The sequence below is a fragment of the Pundamilia nyererei genome, unplaced genomic scaffold (genome assembly GCF_000239375.1).
Source record: "Pundamilia nyererei isolate P.nyererei 1_Seehausen unplaced genomic scaffold, PunNye1.0 scaffold00416, whole genome shotgun sequence".
In the NCBI taxonomy this organism is placed as follows: Eukaryota; Metazoa; Chordata; class Actinopteri; order Cichliformes; family Cichlidae; genus Pundamilia; species Pundamilia nyererei.
In genome coordinates this window covers 22,804-29,843 of record NW_005187817.1, presented here as the reverse complement: position 1 = coordinate 29,843, position 7,040 = coordinate 22,804, and positions in this window count along the sequence as shown.

The following is a 7,040-nucleotide window of genomic DNA, read 5'->3' as shown; positions in this document are numbered from 1 at the left end:
TGTGTGTGTGTGTGTGTGTGTGTGTGTGTGTGTGTGTGTGTGTGTGTGTGTGTGTGTGTGTGTGTGTGTGTGTGTGTGTGTGGGTGTGACTGGTTCCAGATTGGCTAAACTGGAGGACAGGAGGAAAAAGAAAAATGTACATTTCGGAAGCTAAAGTCTGAAAAAACATTCCATTGGTTGAGTAAAATTGAAGTGGGCGGGGCCACACTCTGTGCATCTCTGCCGCCTCCTTATCGCAACAGCGTTGGGACATCGACAGCAACCTCTGAAGCTGTCAGCGCAGAAGCCCAAACATCTGCAGTTCTTCTGATGTCCACTTGATGTCGGTCTGCACGGACTCCAGTATCAAAGCAGAAATAAACACGTTTACAGTCAGAACTTCAGAACAACAACGTCAGCCATCCGGATACTGGTGTGAGAGGTGTACCCCGTGTTGACCATCCTAGAAGTCCAGGCTCCAGTGTTGGTAATTAGCGTGTATCTGTGTGCGAGTCTTTGACGTTCCCACAGTCCATGATGCTAATCCAGCTTCTACACTTCTGATGTCTCACAGAGGGAAAGAAATCAGAAACATCTGAGGTGAGAACCACGGATGGTTTAAAGAAATGCATTAAGGTTGGGTCAGATAAACTTCTCCCAATATGAGAAGTCTTTCATGGCTTCAGCTAACGTCCCCCTCTGTGGTGAGCAGCTGAGGTCGTCTCTGTGTTGGCCGGAAACAGGAAACGCTGCGTCTCATGACCCTACGAGGTGTTGTCACTTCACAGCACAACATATGTGGAAGATCAGCAACCTCGGACTCAGCCAGGTGGTGAAAAGGATCTTATTCCTCTGTGTTTGTGTGAGTGTGGACTTCCACGCGGAGAATCTTTCCACTTTCCAACATGCTGTACTCCCCTGCCTCGCTCTCTCCCTCCCTCTCTGCAGTCCCCCGTGTGTGTTGTTGGTGTGTTTTTGTTCCCAGAGCACATTCGCTTTCTGCATCATTCAACAGCCCTCCAACCATCTACCACACACGCACAGAGACACGGACACAAATGCCAATGCGGATGCATTTCTTTCTTTTTCATTTTAATTTCAGTTCACGCACACACAGACACGCAGATTGAATATTTAAACCAAGAGGATCTACTCCGTCTCACTGAGTCAGTCGGATGATGTCATTTTTGTTTTGTTAGCGTAACAACCGTTTTAAATCATGCAAACTCTTGTTGCTTTGTTTTTGGTCTCCACCGACGCCTGAGGGAAATATTTCAGGGATTTTCTCCAAAAGCAGTTGCTGAAAAAGAGTCTTTGACAGTGAACCACAACCCATGGGCTGTCTCTCTGGACTCAATACATTTATTGGACTTTACTCATTAAAAAACATCTGAACCTGATTTCAATTGAAGTTAAATGAAAGTGTTGTTCTTTCTCTCACTGTGAGCCTCGGGCTTTGTCATCATTGTCAGATCTCATGCTGAGTATCAACCGTGGTTTCACATGTTTCAGTTGCATTCATTACCTGCTTTATTTTGGTATATTGTGCATTTCCTGTTCTTCTTCCTGCATCTGTACTTTATTGATTTTTGCCTCTGAGTTTCAGTGTGGTACTGTCATAGGATGCCGCTGTGTAATTTTCCACAGACAGCTATAAGTGGTTTTCTTCCAAAGGGGAAGCACCGAGGAGCCACAGCAGCTCACAGTCCACATAAAGGGGGTCACTGGCTCTCTGCTGGAGCTCCAGACCTCCTCCCACATTAACATAAGCTGTGTGGCAGGAGCTTCATCATGGCTGTCCACAGCACATTCAGTAGGTGTAGCACATAGATGGTGCTTCATGGTACTTGTGTACTGTGTGCATGTGATTTTCCCTCGGCCGTCTGTCAGGCTGTTGCATGTCCTAATCTTGCTGTTTGTCTAAATTGATTTCAGTGAAAGGTGTTGCATCAGGACAGCAGTGCTGCAGGAGCACGTCACTGTTTTGTTTTCCTTCCATTCTCTGGCTCAGGCTGTGAGTGAGCTCTGCAGTAACATCCTGAGGCATCTCAGGGAGAACCACCTGAACCGTGCCGCCTTCCATCATGTTTTCATGAACATGAGACAGAATTTTTAACAGCAAAGTGATAAAAACTTACTGGGAAAGCACTGCACGTGTTGTGCTTTATGAAATAGTGATGGATTTGTGGAGTATGGTGTTTGTCGGGTAGGTCACAAGTAAACATCCAACTCTGCAATTCTACCAAGTCAGCTGTTTTTACACTGCTCCTGCTCCTTCTGTGGCCTTTAAGTGCTCATATCTGCTTTTCCTTATTTTCTGTCATATCCTTGCTCTTACAGCAGAGGACGCTCGTCCTAAACATTGATTGATTGATTGATTGATTGATTGATTGATTGATTGATTGATTGATTGATTGATTGATTGATTGATTGATTGAACTGAGAACTGGGATAAGGTACAGAAGGATTATTTTGAGCAGTAAATCGTACAACTCCACTCTGTTAGAGTCCGAGGATATAAAGGAGCAGAATGGCTTCACGTTTTGCTTTTGCTTTAGATTTTGACTTTGTTAACTACTAGAAGACTAGAGGAAATATTAGTTACATTAATGGAAACAAAAACACACTCCCTATATTTATTTATTTATTTTTCTTTCCTTTTTCTTTTTCCTTATGTATTTTTTATTTATTTTGTTTGTTGTTTCCTGTTTTGCTTCTTCTTCTTTCATTCTTATTGTATGGATATTTTAGTTGTTTAAATATGGAAAAAAAAAAGAAAAAAAAATATGTACTGACAGATAGCTGAAGTTGATGGTATTGTATAGTGATTCTAAAATGTCAATAAAAAAAATAAAAAAGAATGGCTTCACTTTAACACGTCTGTGGTCCTGTGGGTGTTTTAAGAGCTCTTTACAAGCTATAGTTCCCTTCATGCTCATGAAAGATGTCAACTCTTTATGTTCTATAGGTGAAAGTCCTGCACTAAACAAAAGCAGACAAACCCAGTGAGTGCATGCAGTTAGTTAAATGCATCTTTATTTATTTCATCTATCACCTAAGTTACCTGCAGTTTGCAGCTTGGCCTTCTGCAGGTTGTGGTGTTTCTGCACCGTTCACGTTATCAGGCCGAGACGTCATCTCACCTTAAGGCTCCAAAACCTGCACAGGTCCTGACGAGACAGAGGTAGCTTGGGTGCACCTGAAACTGCAAAGTGTTTACAGAGTTTTGTTTTAATTTATGCAACCAACAAAAGAGTATGACAGGACAAGGAAGAAGGAAGTTTAAAGGTAAGAGAAGGTAAGGAACAACAGACGAGGGAAAGCGAGAGGATATCACGGAAGAAGAAGATGCAACAAGGGGAAAATTTGTAGAAAAAGGACAAGGAGGGTTTTGTTGGGGTTTGCATGGAGGAATTAAGCCTCAGTGCTTATGTAAGACGCCTCCACAAGACAGAAGGACTTACATAACAGGAGAGGAAACAGGAGGATCACAGTGAAACTGTCTTGTAAAGGCTAGAAAACACTGCTAACTGTCCACCTGTGGTTGAAGAGCAGCTTGTAGCCCTGACAGCTCAGGGGCTGACCTGCTGGTAAGCATCATTTAAGGGGGTCTCCTGGGAACTACTGGCCCTCCAAAACTTTATATTCTGCCTACACTCGGATATTCTGAACCAATAATTCAGACATTTTTTTGTTTTACAGTTTCGGTTTTTTAAAATGAGTGAATAACTGTGAGTCATTAGAGGCGCCACAGAACCATCAGGTACTTTGCAGCATCCAACATTCTGACTTTTCTCATCAAACAACACTTCAAGTCAGTAACTTCCTGACAACCACCACAACTGGCTTCTTCACAAGGAAGTTTCTGTTGATGTTTAACAGAGCGACAGGGTGCCTTAACTGACCAATCAGCATGCACATATTTTCCGCATTTGATTGGTTCAGAATATCCGAGTGTAGGCAGAATATAACGTTTTGGAGGGCCAGTAGTTCCCAGGAGACCTCCTTAAACGATGCTTACCAGCAGGTCAGCGCCTGAACTGTCAGGGCTACAAGCTGCTCTTCAGCCACAGGTGGACAGTTGGCAGTGTTTTGGTTTCATTCATTCATCAATTTTGAGGACAATCTCATGAGCACCCATTTTTTCACCTCCATTTGAACTGAAGCAAATATCTGTACAACAGTATTAACAGGAAGTGGAGTGGCCCCCAAAGACACAGACAAGCTCTGGCTTCTGGTCCTCTAGTTCTGACTTTGGAATAAATTCTATAAAACGTCTTCTTTCCTTCACCTGTAAAAAGGAGGAGTAAAGTACCATAAACCATCAGAATGCACATTTCTGAATTCTACACTTGCACACGAATGAGTCTTTTACAGATTAACTGAAAGACTGGTCTGAAACCAGAGCGTCAGTTCAAAGGTTGCTGCCAGGAAAATGACAAATGTGACTTTGAACCCATTAGTTTATCATTGTGTGTAAGTGGTTTAGATTCAGAGGAGTAACAGGTCTTATGAACTGTGGACAGATGGATGGATGGACACCTCACCATGACATAACCTCATCAGACCTTAGGTCAAATGAGGTAAAAAGGAAAAAACATCCATAATAAGAGATCATTTATCTGCACTTGTGGAGCTGGATCGTTTTCACTGTATGTCTACAAAACAATCCCATCTGCGGTTGTGGTCACTAGTAGTGACGTCTTAGATCGTAGATCTTAGTGGATGCTGGATTTTGTATTCACAAAATACTCATACAGTAACTTCTCATTGTCAGTTGTTGCCATCTTGGGTACATAGCAGAAAGAGAGAAACCACCCAAATTTCCACCAGCAGGAGTGGGACACGTTAAATAATAAATAAATACATTTTTATTTCTATAGCACCTTTCAAGACAGAATCACAAAGTGCTGCACATAAGATTACAAGTCATAAAAAGATTTAAAAAGAGAAAATAAAACAGGCAAAAAATTAACCAAAAGCAGTTTTAAAAAGGTAAGTTTTGAGTTGTTTTTTAAAAACAGCTATTGAGTCCACAGTTCTTAATGGGGAGAGGTCCACAGTCTCGGGGCCACAGTGGCTAAAGCTCTGTCACCCTCAGTCCTCCTCTTAGTATTTTTTATAGCAAGTAAGCCCTGATCAGATGACCTCAAAGACCTGCTGGGGACATCGGGCTGTAGCTGATCAAAGATGTAGGCTGGTGCCAGTCCGTGCACAGCTCTGTAGGTCAAGACCAGGATCTTAAAATCAACTCTAAATTTAACAGGAAGCCAGTGTAACTGAGATAATAACGGTGTCACATGTGAGTACTTGGAGGATTTCGTCAAAAGCCGCGCTGCAGCGTTTTGCACAACCTGCAGACGATCCAGAGAACCTTTGCTTAGACACATAAACAGCGAATTACAATAATCCAAGCGTGACGAAATAAATGCATGTATAGCAATCTCCAGTTCAGGGCGAGATAAAATCGGGCTTAGCTTAGCCACATTTCTTAAATGATAAAAACAAGACCGAACCAGAGATTTCACATGCCCATCCAATGTGAGACTCGAGTCAAAGGTGACACCTAAGTTACCATTATAGCTAAAGCTAACCAGCTAAGAAAATGATGTGACAAAATGGGGTTGTTAGCAATCAGCTGGTGAAGGATTGCAAACATAATTTCAGCTAAAATGCGCCCCGTAAAGTTTGAAACAACGCTACCTCATCACCTGGTCGAGCTGATGACTCACACACTGAAGACTGGAGTCCTTGTTGCAGCAGCCTGGGGGTTAGTGAGCTGCAGACCATTTCCTCTGTTATTAATGAAACTGTACTAACAGGGAGATTTAAAATGAGAAAATCAAGACTTCACTTAAACCTGGATTATTTCCCTGCCTCCACACTGTTGAAACTAGCAACACACAGTATAAAAGATGGATGTAGTCACTGTGACCTTATCCATTGGTGAATGAAGTCCTGTTATGAAGCCTACTTTTCCTTTGATAAAGAGGATTATGCAGAGCCAACCTTTGTCCCTGGTTAATTCTCCTTTCAGACTTTAAGAATGACTCCAAATTTACAAAATGAACATCTTCTTTTTTTTTTAGTGGGAGTTCAAATGAGTGTCTGACTTCATAAACTAATCAGGAAGTGATGTGCGGAGGTGAGTGAAGAAGGTTGTTTCCTAATGGATGGCCATGAGTGAGACTGCAGGTTTAAAGCAATTCTTCAGAAGTTGCTTCCATCTTTTATACTGTCTGAGAGCTGAAGTGCAACAGCTTCTTTAACTGGGAGCTACAGATAGAAAAAGAATGTGTTTCTTCTTTTCTGTTTCGCCTCCAGCTCAGTTTCAGTGACGGCTGCAGTCAATGAACTAAGATTTCAGTGGAAAAACATCAGCCAACATGCCGTGACTACAGTAACTGGCAGCCCGAGGCCACTAAAGTGCAGATTTAATGAGTCGGACTGTCACAGGAAAACATTGCGTTCAGCTGTCTTTGTGCAGCTTGCAGGAATACTGTTGAGACGGACGCTCACTCCTGACCTCCTTACAGCCTGCCTGCCACGCTGGTGATCGAGGAAATGAAGCTGTCACTGCTCTTACACTCCTTTCATGTCGGCATAGATAGCAGAAAGCCTTTTGCTCAGCGGGCCAGTGTGAGCCGGTCTCCTATGATTTAACTGCCGAGGTCGACTAAAGCCAATCTGCTATGACTGAAGTCTGCAGTGCTGCGCTGTGCTTGTGAAGTCTGGTGCTTTACTTGAATATTTCCATTTTATGCCACAATATACAATCCACATAACACAAACAGAGACAGTCCCTGTTAATACTGTCGCCCTCATCCCTACACAACCCTCACCTCAGCATCCAGTAAATACAACATTAAACACAAGAGGACATTCAAAGTAGAGAAATTCTTTCATACTCACTATGAAAGGGGGGGGGGATTCCTCTCAGCATATATCCTTAGGAAGTCCAGCCCTAACTATATGCTTTAGCAAAAAGGAAAGTTTGAAGCCTGATCTTGAAAGTAGAGATAGTGTCTGTCTCCTGAATCCAAACTGGAAGCTGGTTCCAC